Genomic DNA, 19129 nt, shown 5'->3' with positions numbered 1-19129 from the left:
ATACTATCGCACTGTTGTAATATTCAAATAAATAAATGAAAAAATATAAATAAATGAATAGATAAATAAATAAATAATTAGTTTTGTTTGGGTGAGAGTGTATGAACGACACAGTATGAGTAACTACCAGCGTCACGAAGAAAGCCATCAGGATGCACTATCAGCTCCAGTTAACATTGAAATTTGGAACACAAACGCCTCATACCTGAAAAATTAGGTGTCTCACAATACAAGGAGCATTGTTGTCAGGTGTACCTGGAAATCTATATGAGATAGAGCGCTCTATCTGGTCTCAGATTGTAGAGCACAAAAATACGCCCAGAGGGATTCTGAATTATACATCTAAATGATAACAATCGGAAGATATTGTTGATCAGAAACTAAAATTCATCAGTATTGATTTTCTCAATAAATTTTACTCATTTTTGAAAAATCATATCTCAGTACTCATTGGAGATAGAGAGCTCCGAATGATTTCATTTAGAATTTTATAGTTTAAAAAAATGGAGATATAGAGCTCCGAATGATTTCATTTAGAATTTTATAGTTTAAAAAAATTCGAGAGCAAATATTTCAGTCCGATCACTGTATTTGGCAGAAATAGGTGAAAACTGGAAAATGAACAGAAAATACGAGGTTTTTGGTCCACTCTGTATCTAGCACAAGGAAATTTTGCATGGAGAAATTGGTTCTGGACTTCTCTCATACATCCAAATAATATATTAAAAAATCAATATAAATACAATATAAATGGCAAGCATCAAAGTGACTGGTCTAAGGTTGATAGTATAAAATATGTGGCGGGAAATTTGAATGACGCTTTCCCTCGTGGGTTTTGTTTTGTTCATGTGAATTTGGAGTTTCAAACGATGGTTACAAGAGAATTCATTCAATTTTCTCGATTGTTCATACTTTTATCGAAAATTATTTTTTGATTTTATGTTATTTTTTCTTTTAAAAGTATGATTGTCAGTGGTGTGTCATTGTGGTGTGGTCGAAAATTATCAAAAATCTTTATTCTTTATTCATTCATACAATAAGTACATCGTCAAAATGATAGGGAGAAGAAAATTAAGGTAACCTTGTCCCATTCGTCTACCAATTTAAAACCAAAAACAAATATCCTCAATTCAATTCTCAATACCAAGGACGGAGCCTCATTCACTGGTAAATACGAGAAATTTGTAAGCCTAGTGATAAATATTGACGCGTAGAGCATTCGGAGAGCTCTAATTGATTCTATACATTTCGGAATGCCCCCCTCACCAACGACAACTGTAATTCGTTCAGAGTGATTCATTGTTCTCTAATTGAGGCGAAAGAATTCTCCGCTCATCCACAATGAGTCGCTATTCGTTTGTTTCGACTCCAATAATCTGGTCGAACTGTAAATTGATAGCATGGCATTCTTAGCAAACAAACTGAAAATCCATGGTCGGCACGTTGACTGGAATCTTGTCTGATGTTATTTCGTTTAGACCAAGCTATATGGTGAGGAAGTTTTTTCAATGAGCATTCAAATAACTCAAGGGGGATTTAACTAAGAAGACTCAAGAGAGATCAGGGGACTAATAATGGGAATCGCAAAATCATTGAACTTGAGTTCGTTCAATAAACATTTTTGGAATTTTTGTTTTTCTATGAGAATTTAAGATCTTATATTGGACTCATTATAGAGGGAATTATAGTAAATAAAAATAATAGATCTTTAGAATCTTGGCAATCTGATTTTATAGATCATGGAAACAATAGATGACAAGAAACGTAGTTCATAAAAATCGTAGATCAAATAAATCGTATAACTTAGAATCAATTACAACATTCCTAAATCATAGAATTTTCCTTATTTAACCGCGGTTATATTTGTTAGCAATACGTAAAAACCGATAATAATGTTAGACTATAAGTTATTTATTGTAAAATTTAATGAGAATCTACGTTATTTAACCGCGGTTATATTTGTTAGCAATACGTGAAAACCGATAATAATGTAGAAGTTATTTATTGTAATTTAATGAGTTGAAAGAATCTTTGAGTTGAAAAAATCCTTGAATGATTCAGGATTGAGGTGGGAACAGGAAGAAATGTAATAATATAAAATTTGAAAACCAGTAACACGAGAATACAAAATCTGCAACAAAAAACAAAATTTCGAAAATTGATATGAAGAAAGATACTGATATCCATCCTTTGAATGTATTTCAATTTTATATTTTCTTGTTTACTGGCTTTCAAATTGTAAATGCTTCCATCCTCTCACATATTATCCATGAGGTTTGTTAGTTCATTATGTTGTTGTTCTCGTGACCATATCCAAATGGAAACGACCTGATATTGTCAAAACCATGAATTTACCAAAACACAAAACATATAAATCGAGTTCCACTTGAAAGTACTTTAATTTATACAGAGGCACAGGGATGGCAATCTGTGCCTTGATCATCTGCTTCTCAAAGGTTGACTATCTGGTCTTTCAGCGAGTTATCCTGAACACAGTCATGTAGATAAAGGGACAATAATACTTTCACCTTTTCAATCATATCTTTTCAAAAATGACTATACCATACAATAGTGCATCAATTTCTGTGCAAAAAATGAAAATACTCTATTAAATTCTATTTGATTAACCACTTCCTCGTGATTCGGATCACATCTGAAACTGTAGTTACATGCATTACCGTCCCATTTACGCAAAGGTCTAGAGTTCCCCCCCCCAAAACCAGGCCTCTGAAATCCGCCTTACTCAAGGATATGAGAATCATGCGAGGTTTAAGGCTGCGCAAAGGCTAAAAAAACTTTCTACTGGCGAAATTTTCAAAAGTTTTTCGATTCGTAGGCCATTACTATCAAAATGAAAAAGTTTTTTCAGGGAAAAACATTTTTCTCCGATCATTACTTTTTGAGATATGAGCGCATACAATTAAAATTTTTGGGACAGTTCATTTCAAATTCGGTAGAAGATGAAACCATGAACTTTTGAGGGTGAATTCTTCAGGGTTTTGATTGGATAAAACAAAAATTTCTAAAAATATCAGTTTTTGAGAAAGTTATTCAATTTACCAACATTATTTTTGGTCATATTTGGTAAATGGAATAACGTTCTCAAAAATTGATATTCGCAGAAATTTTTTGTTTCATTCAATCAACAATGAGAAAGGAGAATTTATCCTCGAAATTTCATGGATTCATTTCTTACCGAATTTGAAATGACCTGTCCAAAAATTTTAATTTTACGCGCTCATATCTCAAAAAATAATGATCGCAGAAAAAAATGTTTCCTGAGAAAACTTTTTCATTTTGATAGCTTGATTGTATACGAATTGAAAAACTTAAAAATATGTCACCATTGGAAAGTTTTTTTGCCTTTGCACAGCCATAATGAGATCTTGCTTATCTCCATCTGGAATTGAGCAGTTATAACCGTTTCCAAGGATCGTAGAAACATTACTGTAATGGAGAATAAACATTTTCAATCTATGTATTAGTTTTTAAAGTTATAATTTTTATTGATTTTCGGACATTTTCCAAAAATTTTCAACGTTTTTGATTGAAAAACATTGCGGACAGAGTCTATTTTAGGATCGCGTGGATATTGGAGATTTCGCTTACGGCCAAATAGACTCGTTTAAGCTTTATGGTTGGTGAGTGCAGAGTGGAGGGGAAGCGTAACGCTAAACTACATTATTGGCAGCAGACGGTTAGATAAGGGCAATGACATATTGATTTCTCTATCTGGCAGCCAGCATTATTTGAATATAAGCCCTTCATCCGATGGCAGTGATTGAAGGGCCGTAGAAAGGCCTTCACAACTTTGTTGGGTTCATATTGAAAGCTGGCACGATAGTTGAGAGTTTGGCAGGTAATATTTTCCCAATCAATAATCCTATTTATGATCCAGTAAGTTTCTTCATGATGAATCTATCTTTCCCCTATTCAAGTGGTGAGTTTAACGTTAAGTAGGCGTTGGGTAACACGATAGGTTTTAGGCTAGATGATAGGTCATAGGTTGAACTACTTTTAGAACTTTTGAAGTGAAAATGCATTTAAAAATATATGAGTTGTAGATTTGAAATATGTCTCATATGATGTTTAGAGAGTATTCAGTATTCATACTCTAGTGTTAGCAGTTTATCTCACATTCTATTAGACTTGAGTGTAAGAGAGGATCGGCTGCGCCCCAATTCCGCCCTCTTAGGTAGAAATAAAGGCAAAACAATGATTGAGACTTCAAAGTATTAAGTAAAATTAGAATTGAAATTGAATAGATTCCAATCCATTTGTGATAAATAAATAGGACTTTGAGAAACAGAGCCAGGAGAGAGACAACACTCAAATTCTATAAGGTTATGGCTATTCCAACGCTCGTATATGGCTCTGAATCTTGGATACCTAAGAAGAAAGAATGGAGTAGGTTACAGACTGCCGAAATGAGGTTTTCAAGAGCAGTTAAAGGGTGCACAAGGGGAGATAGGCTTCATAGTGTCGTTATAAGAAGTGAGCTCCACATAATCTCCATATGGCAGAAGATTGAAGAAAATCGGCAAAACTCATGTTGAAAGGATGGAGAGCGACAGGATTCCCAGGACATTCATGTTGTATAACCCGGTTGTGAGGAGAAGTGTGGGCAGACCCCGTAAAAGATTGATGCGATGGTGAGTTTGAAGTCAAAACAGGCAAATTGCCTAATCCTTGTAGGAAGACGACGACGAAGTAATAAGTAGGCTAATAATTGAACTCACAATATAAAACTATTCGCTCCTAGAAATAATGAGTGTAGTAATTCAATAAACTAAAACAAAGCAATTACTATTTTTGTAGAGTATAAACAAATCGTTGATTCAACTTCCACCATCTACCGGACAAACAATACTACTATACGCCTAACTATATTCAACACCTGTTCCACCAATCCCAAGCGATCAGCTTCGTTCTAGCACACGCCCTTCAATCCTATTGGTCGATAATAATAATAATAATATCGTGTGACCTGGCTGGCTCAGGTCTGGTGTCAGAGTTTTCAGGTCGCAGCTGATCAATTTCAGGGCCTCTGACATGACCTAAAGACTGCGTTTTAGGCAGCCGGGACCGACGGCTTAACGTGTCCATCCGACACATTGTTCGATGACAAATCACCAACGTCATATACTTCATTTTGTGGGTTGTAATTTAGCAATACCAACCAACCAACAGTGAGAAGACAATATTATTTTGTGAGAATAGTGGATCCGGTTCATGTAAGTGATAAAATGCTCTCTTTAATCAGTATATTAATATGTATTATTTAAAAAATTAAATAATCATGTTTGTTAGAACAGCTACTTTTGTGAAAATAGCTTGCGTAGATGGAACAGTGACAGTTTCATATTTTCGTGTGAGTAGTACAGTCTATTCAAGTGAAGATTAAAAAAATAAGGTGAAATATTTTATCTGTTCAATTAAAATCAACAAAAATGATCTCTTGAAGTGATATAATAACATCCGGAATTGGTGTAATATTTATTCATTTATTTAATAATCATTTACAATCAACTTAAGGACAAAGAAACAGACTACAGTCCAAAACTTCTTTTCATCTCAATTTCATAAAATAAAGTGTCCAAATAAAGGTGATATATATGATGCATTAGCAATGTGTAGCAAAATGTAACTCTATAAAGTAGTTATGTTCAATAACTTAATGATAAGTAAATAATAATCATCATTAAACGAAATTACAAATTAAATGCTGTAAATCACCCCGAAGGCTTCTGCTTCTCCAAAAATTTACAACAGGGAAACAGCTTGATGAAAATTCGTAACATTTCACCATGTTGTCAATATTTGCAGCAGCAGAAGTCTTCGGGGTGATTTACAACATTTAATTTGGTTTTTCGTTCAATAATAATTATTAATCCATTAGCATTTAAATGAATGAAATATCTCAATAATTTCCATCTATAAGTAAATAATTTCAATCAAAATAATTTCAAGTTTATGGGGTGACAAAACCTGTTGGGCCTAGAGGCGACAAAAATGTAAATCTGACCCTACCCTCAACCATTGAGACAATAATCTATTGTAGTTGCTATAATTTTTTTAGTTCATAACTTTTGTAGCTCAACTGAGTTGAGCGAAATTGGCCCAAAATAGGATATTCATTTCATCAAGTTCTCAACTCGATAGTAGTTCAACTGTGATGGGTGCACCATCATGATTAGACTAGAATAAATATGCTGGAAAGGTTTCGACTGATGAGGCTTCACAGTTTCTGATAACCGTTGACAGGGAAAGTGGAGCTAAATTCGACTACCGTGCAAGTATTATAACAGCACCACATTCATCCTAAAATCCTGGGAAACAGAACATCCGGATGTGAGGGCTGTTGCATGGAACCTTTATATCATGCTATACTACTCTTCTTCTTCTTCTTTTTCTGCTTTTGCTTCTGTTTCTCCTTCACCATCACCATCTCCTTATCCTTCTCTTCCTCCTCCTCCTCCTTCTTCTTCTCCTCCTCCTCCTCCCTCTTCATCTTCTTCTTCTTCTTTTTCCATTTTATCCTATTCCTACTTTTCCTTCACTCATCTCCTTCCTCTTCCTCTCTTTCCTATTCTCATCTGGTGTATTCCTTCTCCTTCCTCTTCCTCTTCTTCATCTTCCCTTTTTTCTTCTCCTTCTCTTCTTCTTCTTTTTCTTTCTCTTCTTAATCATGTTCTCCGTTCTTCAACTCCTATCTTCTTTTTTTTGCTCTTCTGTTTATTTTTCTTCTTCTTATTCATATCCCGTCTTCTTCTCCTTCTATTCTTTCTTATTCTCATCTGGTGTATTCCTTCTCCTTCCTCTTCCTCTTCCTCTTCTTCATCATCTTCCCTTTTTTCTTCTCCTTCTCTTCTTCTGCTTTTTCTTTTTCTTCCTCTTCTTAATCATTTTCTCCTTGTTCTTCAACTCCTATCTTCTTTTTTTACTTGCTCTTCTGTTTCTTTTTCTTCATCTTATTCATATCCCGTCTTCTTCTCTTTCTATCTTACTTTATCTTCTTTCTCTCTCTTATTCTTCATAATCTTCTTCCAAGAAGAATAGGAAGGAAAAGAAGAAGTACAAAAGAATGACTGGAAGATGATTATTTATCCTTCTTTTTTCACCTTTCGTTTTATCTTATACCTTCTTCTTTTCCACTTGTATCCTCCTTCTTCGTCACCTTCTTTATTTCTTCATGTTTCTCTTGCAGTTTCATTCCATTCCTTCATATTCTTCTCCCTCTTTTCTCTCTTATTCTTCTTCTTTCGCCTGGCTCTTATTCTCCTGTATTTTTATCCATTTATTCCTCGTCATTCTTCCACTTCTTTTTCACCTACTTGTTCTTCTCCTTCTCCTCGTTTTCTTCTTCCTGCTCTCCTTCTTCTTCTTCTTCTTCTTCTTCTTTATGTTCTTCCTTTCTTAATCTTCTTCTTATTCTTCCTCTCCTTCTTCTTCTGCTTCTGCTTCTCCCATGAAACGCAACGTTTCTATTTCTGGCTTTGTGTTGCGGGTGATGGAGGGAGGGTTGGGTGGTGCTGTGTGTTGAGGAGAGGGGGTGGAGTGTGACCCAAAGAGTGAAATTGGGTCACTGGGAGGTCGCCTGCCGGGGTAAGATCTGTCTGCTTAACCCCTCCATTCCCTCATTGCCATCAGCCCCCAAAAATCCCACCCCTCCAAGTTACACCCCCACAAAGTCTTCCAATCCTCCACCCTGGTACATACTTAGTCAGTCGATATAAAACATATGCAAATCTGTAAAGATACAAGATATCTACAGTCTTGAAAAGATTGAGAGGTCATTCTTTTTTCTCACATCGATTTTGAAAAATTATTTTTCCTCCACCTACTGTCTCAAGTACTTACTTTACTCCCTGAAACATAATACTGAAGTGTCACTTTTTCGCTCTCGGTAGTAAAAAACAGAAAAACTCCCTAGGGAGGAAAAGTGACTCCATTTAAATAACATGGGAAGCATCTCTATTTTAAAACTTACATTGTAATAGGTTAGAAGGTCTAAGCTCAAATGAGAAAGCATAATAGAGGTGTCTGTCATTGAGTCAACTGAATTCAATACCACAACCAGAAATTTGATCAACTCATGAAATATATGTTTGTATGATATTATATTCTTAATATTAGTAGACGATAAAAATTTATACAATTTTAAAAATATTTTATTCTATTCAAAATACCAGCCAACAAATATTTTTGATCTGCAATTCAAATCTGAACCGCGTGATCTGGAGTCAGCCATTTTTGGTAGACGCCCAGCTGATATAGGCCTAATTGTTACAACTTTTGCCGATAGATAGCGCAATCGGCAGTGCTAATCAGACGACCGGTTTTTAGGTTTCAGATTTTAGGTTATGTTGTTAGGAAACATTGTCACCAATACGTAAGTTATTAAAATTATATTATTTGCAGTTTCTATAAAAAAATGTAGATGGAGGAAAAATGTTGTGTACATCACGAGCGAAAAATACGTTTTCTCCCTCAGGAAAATTGTTACCCTCGGCTTCGCCTCGGGCTTTAAACTTTTTCCCATAGGGAGAAAAAGTCGTACTTTTCACTCTAGATATACAAATAACTATTATTGGGAACCTTGGATAGGTTTAAAAATGAGAGGTCATTCTTTTTTCTTACATCGATTTTGAAAAATCATTTTTTGGGGACCTTGGAACGTATGAAAAACTTGAAATTGAGGTATCTTAAATTTTCTTGAAAAGCAATACTTTCCTTACTTATAGTAGAAGGTGAAGTAAAAATAATGCAGTCTACCTAATATTGTCAAAATTCCCTGTGAATGAATCACCTAATATCTGAGTGTCCACTACACTCCTATCATGGAGGGCTGACAGAAGTTCATGATGCTGGGTAAGAGGCATGTCAGAGTCAGTGGCTCCACAACTTACTAGATTCTATTACTATTTAACATATTATGTGTAAAATTATTTTTTTAACCTTGGCCTATGAATGCATATGCATATAAATATATATAATGACTTCCCTTTGCTCAACATCAGACAACTATATACATTAAAACACTACTCATTTATATTAAGAAACATAAAGTAGATCTATTCATCAATATCGAACATAATGATCAAACACGACACAGAAACAACCATGGATATTCTATACCTAGATTGATAAACGGGATTGAACTCAAATCACCATACTATTTAGCTCAGATTTTCCATTACTAATAAATATTTATTTATTTATCACATTGTGTTAACATGAGGAAAGGCACAACAGGCTCATGCCCAGAACTGCCTCATTTCCAATTTATACTATACTGTCCAAATGTTGGTTACGTCACTTTCACTTTTCAAAATACAATTTAAGTTACGCTCTTCAATACTAAGATAAACGAGTAATTTTGAATTGAATAGGTACTTAACATGAGGAAGGCACAACAGGCTCATGCCCAGAACTGTCTCATTTCCAATTTATACTATACTGTCCAAATGTTGGTTACGTCACTTTCACTTTTCAAAATACAATTTAAGTTACGCTCTTCAATACTAAGATAAACGAGTAAATTTTGAATTGAATAGGTACTTAACATGAGGAAAGGCACAACAGGCTCATGCCCAGAACTGTCTCATTTCCAATTTATACTATACTGTCCAAATGTTGGTTACGTCACTTTCACTTTTCAAAATACAATTTAAGTTACGCTCTTCAATACTAAGATAAACGAGTAAATTTTGAATTGAATAGGTACTTAACATGAGGAAGGCACAACAGGCTCATGCCAGAACTGTCTCATTTCCAATTTATACTATACTGTCCAAATGTTGGTTACGTCACTTTCACTTTTCAAAATACAATTTAAGTTACGCTCTTCAATACTAAGATAAACGAGTAAATTTTGAATTGAATAGGTACTTAACATGAGGAAAGGCACAACAGGCTCATGCCCAGAACTGTCTCATTTCCAATTTATACTATACTGTCCAAATGGTGGTTACGTCACTTTCACTTTTCAAAATACAATTTAAGTTACGCTCTTCAATACTAAGATAAACGAGTAAATCTTGAATTGAATAGGTACTATTAGAGTCTAAAATCAAAAAATCTAGAACAGTAACTATTTTATACAGGAATGCTCCAGATAATATGAGGGAGGCCGAGAGCAGCAGCAATGTGATGTTTGAAAGCTCGTTGATGAAATGGCTCTTCAGCATAGGCTGCATTGGAGCTGAGAGGCCAATTCACTCACCTAAGAAGAGTAAATGCATTGGGGAATAACTTTATACATTAATATTTCGAAATGCTAAATTTATTTATACATCCATACCTCACGCTCATATATTTAGAACTGTAATGTGTTAATAAGATTCCATTAGAATGGAAAAGAAAGAGGGAACGAGTAAGCTTGTAAAAATCGGGAAATGCATGATAATAATGTTTCTTATCTCCTCGAATAATAATGAATTTGACACTCGCGAGTTGCTTGGCACGTTGAATAAACAACGTTCAATTGGTGATAAGTTCTAAATAGTGTATTTGTCTTTTCGGTCTCAAAATTTTTTTTTCGAATTTTTTAATTAATTGTGAATTATTTTATTTAGTTGAGAAGTATTTTTTTAATTTAAAAATGATTTTTGTGTGTTTTGAATTGTAAATTGAGCGTGTAATTGATGAATGTTAAGTAACACATAACCTACCTACATTTGGACTGTTGTATAAATTAGAATTGGAACCGTTTTGGGCTTATAAGCCTGTGGTACTTTTCTGTAAGTTGTGTAATTATTCTGAATGATTAAATGAATTCAGTAGTTGCTACACTTTACATGAAGAAAGGTGGTGGTAGAAAGGTGAATTCGTGAAAATGCCTCTAAAGCTCAGAGATTCAATTAATCCTATCCAACCAATGCTGACAGTATGAATAAAATTGCACAAAAGTAATGTATTCACTAAGACATGTTCACTTTCTTGTTTGGGGCTACTTGTATTTACATAAAAATCAAAGAACCATTTTAACATTATTTATTTATGTCCATACAACTTTAAATTTTAGTTCTCCATTTTTTATAGAATTCATGAATAAATCTCAACATTTTAGCTCTCCATTTTTTATAGAATTTATGAATAAATCTGCAAGCAATCTTCTTATGTATATTATTGAATCTCAGAATATGAGTATTCAATTTCTGATACAAAAAGCACCTTCTCTAAACCTGTTTTTTAAATGAATGTTTCTGAAGTTACTCTGCCAGGAAATTCCATTCTGAATCGAACGGTATAGAATAGGCTACAAGTAACATGGATTTCTGTTGCTCTGCTCTTTTCTGAAAATTATTTGAGATATTGCCGCTTCTCTGTATAGGGCTACTTGTGATATAAATAGGAAGAAAAATAAAAATCTCAGTACCCTTTTTGAATTATTTTATCACAACATGTTTCCAAAAGGGTACTTTGATTTTTATTTTTCTTTCTATTTATATGAGATAGTATGTACTTTCTGAAGATGAAGCTAATTTGAGAAGTTTTTGAAAACTTCAAAACCCGGCCCGGGCAGGATATTTATCTCGGGCCACTCCCGTGTTTCGGATGGACACGTTACTGTGGGTCCCGGCTGTCTACAAAGCAGTCATTAGGTCATGTCAGAGGCCCTGAAATTGTTGCGACCTGACAACTCTGGAACCAGACCTGAGCCAGCCAGGTCACTCGATATTATTATTTTTCTATTGAAAAGTTTTGTGTCACTTATGAACTTTTAACTTTTTGATGATACAGTGAGTACAATCCAAACGAGAATCAATATATCGATTTGGCTAATGGATGGAATAAAAAAAATTATGAGAGATGGAGAATGACATAATCTATTTCAAATCAATGCTTGAATTCACGTTCATGAAAAATCAATTAGTGAAATATGGAAGCGATAAGTCTTTTCCGCCAAGTCAAATGAACTCCAATCGCTCTAATATTTCAATAGACAATCAATCATTCGATTGTGTCATTGCGTGGAGGAGGTGGTGTGAGGATTGATGAAATAGTAACGTTTTGAGACAGTGAACTTTAGTTACCCCTAAAACAGTAAACTATTTCTAATAAATAGAATCCATGAAAACTTTCAAGTGTTTCGCTCCAGTTGAAACCTCTGTGTTGCCAGTTTATTTCGTTTCACTTAATTTGCCAGACTAAAAATTAATAATGAGAATATATCCTTTTTCAAGATTCAATGAGACAATCTTTGAATGATGATGAAATGATTCTATCGGTTCACTCTTATTTCCAGTAAATAATCCCTGAAGTAGATTATCATGGTATGTAGCTTATAGTAATAATTTTCAATTTCATTGTTGATAGTATACAAAAATAATTATTAATATCACCTGGTCTACGTTTTGTTCTCAAGATACAACCATTTCAAACAAAATCGACTGCTGATTCGTCGACCCAAATACAGACCCTTGAGGTTTAGTATTAGTATTTTCTTTTGTTTTTTTTTAGATGGAACAATGTTTTGTAATAATATTATGTTGTGCGGAATAAATTATTTTTTGAATTGAAAAAATTTAATTGTTCATATTATGGGTAAATAATTCAAATGCTATATTTATTTTGTTGATTTGAAGAGAAAAAAAACTGTCTAATTGCCATGCCCAAATTTTACACCATTCTTAGCAAAAAATATCTCTCATCATGATTCTTCCAATATAACATCACCATACTCACGCACAAACGTTAGGAGAGTATAATTCTCAGTGAATAGGAGAATGCAAAAATCCTAGTTTTGGTAGGTAAAAGATCATAGAAGAGATTTAAATAAGTACCATTGAGCGTGGAGAATAAAATAGGTGTATTGATTTTTCAAAACTCAATGCGAGTGAAAGTTGTAGATTCTAAGAACATGAAGCTCGCCTTCTTCGAGGAATTGGTTTAAGGTTGAAAGCATCACGATAACTTTCTGAATAATACGAGTTATGAATATTGCATCCAGGACAAGACATTTGGCACCCTGTTTGTAGAATTTCTCTCGAAAAAAACTAATTTAAAAATGATTCTGACTTCACATTACCAATTCTAATGCAACTCTGCCTTCCTGGAAGAATATTAGGGTTGGAGAGGGCACTGAACTCTATATAAGTAGAGTCAACACGAGCGTTACTCAAAAAAATTATTGATAAAGTGCAAAAAGAAGAAAAGTACTCGAATAATGTTTATCATCATCAAGTTTAATCGGTTCATGAGATTAACTAGGCTTGAATGTTTATCAAATACATTTGATGCTAATTGATTCCCTCACTCATATTCCAATGGAAAGATATAACGAGGGAGTCGAGAGGAAAATTGCATAGCGAAAAATTTATGCAAAAAGAATTGAGATCTGTTTCCGAATTGAACATTTGAATCCAAATTATTATTATTTGAAAACCAATTATCGCTCTAATTTTCTTAAAATTCACTCATTCTTCTTACTATAGATCTGAGAAATATACTTTGTGGTTATAATTTATCTTTCTAAATTTGGTAACTTCACATTTTAAGAGCCAATCACTCAATCAGGACAGTACTAGTTGGATTTGAATAATTGAACAATGGATCATAGTTCCACATGCTACACCTTGTATGACCATACAAGAACTGACTGAGTTCACTGTAAATCTTCCAATTGAGCACCACAATTCTGAATATATTATTCAATATAGATATAGAAATGTATCTAACAAAGAAACTAGATCCCATAATATTACAAAACTAGAACATACACATCATTTCAAATTGAAAACAGTCACCACGGATTTCTCAGATTATACACCAGCATTTCAATAAAGTTTATATTTTTCGTAGGAATTGGAAATATTTTGTACGGAGTACAATTTGTATTCTTGTTTTATTATTTTATTAATTTTAAAGGGTACTATTATTTTTTTTCTATAAATTGTACGGAAGATTTACAAAAATATAGACTAATTGATTAAATATATGAATTGTAGAAATGTAAAAATGTAGAAATGTAGAAAAATTGGTCCAACTTACAATTAGCATTGAAATCTCGTAGTCTTCACAAGTGGATTTTCCTGTGACCCCATCCTCCTATCACCCACCAGAGTTTTCGAAAGAAAAGCGTCGGAAAACTGCCGGAAAACTGTGGTACTAATACTGTGGCACAAAATGGAAAACTGTTGTACTGAAACCGCTTTAGTGGAGGCGCTTTCCAGGTGACCTGGAAAGTCCCCCATCATTTTTAAAGATTTCAAATTGTTTCTAAATTGTTAAATCACGTGTTCACTTCCTGAAGGTGGCAGGAGACATAATATCACAAGGCACATCCATAATACTGTGGATTTTGGACGTAGCACTGTGTTAGTGTTAAACGTGATCTGCTAACGAGGTTTCATTGGTGATCCTGTGAAAAGAAAAGAAGTTCAGAATTGGAATTTATTTATTCAATCATCAATCAATGACATATACTGTAATCACAACAACATACTGTATGTGAAAACGCATACTGTAATCATAGAGGTTCATAGAATGATTGGAAACGATAAACAACAGATATAGGCCCGGTTTCACAAAAGCCGGTTGAATTTTAACCGTGGTTAACTTTACGAGAACCAACCAGAGAAGGCGTTTTTGGAAAGACGGTTAAAATTCAACCGGCTTTTATGTATCCGTCACTTAGCCCTCACCATTTCATTCCTAAATTTCGATTTAAAATTAGTTCAAGAAAGGTTATGTTCTGTCAAAAAATATGGACGTTCGAAGATATTTTACGTCTTCAGTGGAACGAATATCCATTGAACCATTGAAATCATTTAGGGGTCAACAGTGTTTAAAATTACTAACATTTTTCTGTTTCCCAATTTGTGAGGGAGGTAGAAGCTGAACATTATTTTAATAATTAAATGAGTTTCCTTTGGTCTCATTTGAGAGGCCACCTCTTAATTAACCAATGTGCACTAGCAATCAATTCATATGGAAGTGAATTGAAATAAGTAGTGGATATACATTGTAAATTAATATATTATTCAATTGAATGTATCCATTCCAGGAGAAACAACGAAAAAGTGACGCTCCTAATTTATTTATTATTCTCTTAATCCAAGTTAATTATTTGTTGTGTATTGCTTATCAATCAACTTCTAGATAAATATTGGTCTTCAACAATGTTGCATGTCAAGATGAATAATACTTTCTGCTCTTGCACTCCTAAAAATAAAGATGTACATTTGACAAATTTAAATGAAACAATATGCAACTAATGTTTGGGATTCGATTTTGGAAAAATTCCAGCATTTGAATGGAATCACAAATAGATTGATTGAATCCATTAGATTGATTGTAATTCCATTGAATTACAATGGAATTCTGCTCCACTCTTATTTAGATAGCAATAATCGCTCATTTATGTCAATCAGTTGGATCATTGATAGTAAGTTATAGACTGCAAGGAAGAACAATCAAATAAAATTATTAAAAAAAAAAAAAAACAATTAGAAACCAGTCGGAGAGGGACTTTTAGAGAAGATGAACTCAAAATCCCACAAAGCTATGCACAAAAATAATTTCAGGCTGAGAAATAAAATGAAATACTAAGTTTTCCACGAAATACATAATATTAGAAAAATGTTTTATCTACATTACACACTAGAGATAATGTAACCTCTGTTGGAAATTATCATCGTTGTAAATTTATAAAAAAGTAGGAAATTCTGCTACAGATCAAATTTGACATAGAAATTAGTGGAAGAATCTGGTTCCAATAAATCATGCTATAATCTGTGGGAATGTAATTATGTTGAATTTATTCCCAAGGTTTCCCAGTCGTTGGGAACGTCTTGGTTCAGGTTAGGAAACCTGATACAGAACGAATTTTCCAACCAAATAGATTAAATGCAGTGAATGAAATAGGTTATAAGAAGACTACGTACCTAAGATAATGTCATCAGTTGTAGAATCTACTTTTTTTAGCTTTCCCATCGTTGGAGAATTTACTGAATGAAATCTGCAGCTTATCAATAACCTGCACTGGGGGGACCTTCACGCCAGACAGGGAGTTTTATTCACAAAACCGATAACTGACTCACGAAATATCGAATCGGATAACTGATACACTCTCCTACCACACGATTACTCACGATAACAGCTTGAATCACTCAAAATCACAGATAATTCACTCGCGATAACCGTTAGCAAATAAATTTGCAGGCTGTGATGTTCACTGTTCAGTTGCCTGCTCGATACTAAAGCAAAGGGAACGTGTCCTGTCAAGACATGGTTACGGGAAGGAAACTCAGCACAGGAGCACTCTGGTGGCGTTTTCCGGAACTATACCGGGGTGGGCGCGAGTTTTGAATACTCCCCTTCCAGTAGAATTATCAGGGAAGAAAGGGCGTACCACCACCAGTTGAATAATATACTGAAAATTGTTGAATTGAGAAGTCTGGAATAATCAACGTCTGGATCTATTAAAGATTGATGGTTAAAAATAAATAACCACTTAATCACAAGGTAAGTTTTTGTGAGTTTTTCCAAAAGTATTAAGTTCCAGGAATCTCTGGGAATATGACCTTATTCCATTTCATAATTGACAGGAAAATATTTCTTTTAGCTGAGATAGAAACCTGAGATTCTTCTCTAATAGTCTAACCAAGAAACCTACTGGACATTTTACTGTGAATTTGAATTAACTTCATGCTATCATGAATGAATGATGATTATTTAGAGAATTATTCTCAAGGTAGTAAATTTTCTCAAGTAAGTGGATTAATCAATAAATCAAAGTTAAATTCTATCAATACATTGATCAAAAATTAATTGAAATTGAATTTGTAATACAAAGTGCGCCAGAGAAACTTACTTATTTGAAAGGTCAATAAAAACAAAAGTACTTCAGATATTGTTTTAATCTTTTTTATGAGAATACAATATCTCAATTTTTTTCCATGCAGTCTTGAAAATGAGATCAAATCAATGGCGACCTCCATTGTGCATACGCTGATGAGGTCGATTTTTGAAATTTCGTTGCAGAATATCAATCGGTATGTTGGGAATGGCGTCGCGAATGTTGTTCTTGAGGTGTGCTATGGTCCGTGGTCGATCGACATAAAACAGAGATTCCAAATAACCCACTGAACAATCGCATGCGGAAATGAGCCTTGTCACTAGAAAAATGACCGCGTCTTCAGGCATGATGTCAATCAGCATATCACATGCATTTTGACGGGCAAAAAAATCGCATTCAGTCGATTCTTGCACAACAGCCAATTTATAGGGATGAAGTTGAAGGTCTTCATGGAAAATTCGTCGAACAGTGGAGTCAGAAATTGCTATAACAGCTGCGTGTTTGCGAGCCGAACGCCTTGGAGAACGCACAACTGACTGCCTAAACTGTTGATATTTTCTGGAGTTCTGATGGTTTGTTGAAGTCTATTTCTGGGTTCAGCGATACTTCCACACTCCTGAAATTAGTTAACCTACGACAGAATCGAATTATGGCCAGGAACGAGTCTGTGAGGAGGAATTTCAAATCGAGCGCGGAAGGTGATCGACCATTAGAAAAGAAACTCTCAACTGCGAAGGCCCGCTGCTTTCTGGGCCAGAGAATGATGGCCAATTTACTTGAGGGAGGATAAATTTGAGAACTTCCCCCACCAGATGCGCCCCCTCCTGACCCTCCACACGGTCAATTCAACGTACAGGATGTTTTTCAAATAAATAAGTTTCTCTGGCGCATTTTGTGGAATCATACGTCAAATCTGAATTTCTGAGAGTTTTCAGATCAGATTAATAAAGCATGTAATGATGAGAGTGTAGAAAGTCAGTTACAAATTTAATAACTACAATTCCAGTTTTTCGATTGGGTTGTGTTCTCTGAGGATTGTGATTTTTTAGATTTGAGTGTTAGCAAGGAATCACTCACAAATAGCACAGACAAATAAGATTTTATATAATGATTCTTTTATCTTTCTTCATTGCAAATTGACAGACCCCACACTACTGACCACTAAAATTTCCTCAATTACTAGTATTATCAAATTAATAAAAACAATATAAAACTTGTAGCACCCTTTTATTAAAACTTTAAATGTTTTTATAAAAGGGTACTTCAAGTTTTATATCGTTTTTATTAATCCTATACTATAAAACGAGCAACTTCTGTTTATAAATGTTTAGATGTTTATATGCTTGTATTTCACCGGATCTCGAAAACGGCTCTAACGATTCTCACAAAATTCAGAACATAGTAGGTTTATAATATAACGATTCGATTGCACTAGGTCTCATCCCTGAGAAAACTCGTTGAAGGACATTTAAAGGATAATTATTATTCATTCTTGGAAGAACAGCTGAAAATAATTATTTCGTCGTCTGTTGATGATGGAAGTGAGTGAGCGAGTTCATGTGTGTGGGACTGTGTCAAAATTATGACTCAGCTGTTGAACTTTTGTAATCATTCAATCAGGTATTTAGTGCCGGTAGCAAAAAAGCCGGGTTATTTTCAATCCTGATTAATTCCAGTAGATCCATCTTTTTGAAATGATCTTCTCTGATTCGGTTCACGTGGAATTAATCAGGATTAAAATTTAACCGGCTTTCGTTGAACCGGGCCTTTGTGAGGGAAATTTTTGCATTCCTCTGGGAATTAATCTCAATTTACTGTGATTGGATAGAACATTTCTGTATAAACTATGAATGTTATTATAATTTCTTCTTTCGTAATGAATTTTTTATGCTTTTGTACTCCAGAGCGAAGCTCGATCCCCGATATTTTGAATAAAGTTGCCCATATAAGTGAAGTCATTTCAGTATTTTCAACTTTTGAATAATCACTATTATCAATATTTCACTATAATTTCAATATAGGTCCTCCGCGATCTAATTCACTATTCCTCACTGATTCACCGTGACTAATCCATCCATATTCATCAATGAAATCCCACTTCATCAATAACAATCATCATTGTTGGCTCTTGATTATTGATAGAGTCCACTCAAACTGATAGCACCTATCGGCTGATGAATTTGTCAAGCGTGTAACTAACAGGGCTCAGCCAGAGGTCACCCAGAGGTCACATGTGGGATGAAAGGTTAAAGGTTGCATAGGTGAAAAGATAGCACCGATCTGTAGACACATTCACTCCAAACTGACAGTGTTGAATGAATGGGA

General features: G+C 34.2%; 1 protein-coding gene across 1 annotated transcript in view; it reads right to left on the bottom strand.

The window, feature by feature from the left end:
• LOC111060302 overlaps nucleotides 1–16204 on the bottom strand; it is a 78299-nt gene extending 62095 nt beyond the window's left edge. Inside the window, 2 exon segments of the mRNA XM_039439254.1 lie at nucleotides 13996–14365; nucleotides 15891–16204. The gene's annotated coding sequence lies outside the window, so the exon portion shown is untranslated.
• Between the last annotated feature and the right edge of the window lie 2925 nt (nucleotides 16205–19129).

This window comes from Nilaparvata lugens, chromosome 12, assembly GCF_014356525.2.
Source record: "Nilaparvata lugens isolate BPH chromosome 12, ASM1435652v1, whole genome shotgun sequence".
NCBI lineage: Eukaryota > Metazoa > Arthropoda > Insecta > Hemiptera > Delphacidae > Nilaparvata > Nilaparvata lugens.
This window is presented reverse-complemented; position numbering and strand designations above follow the sequence as displayed.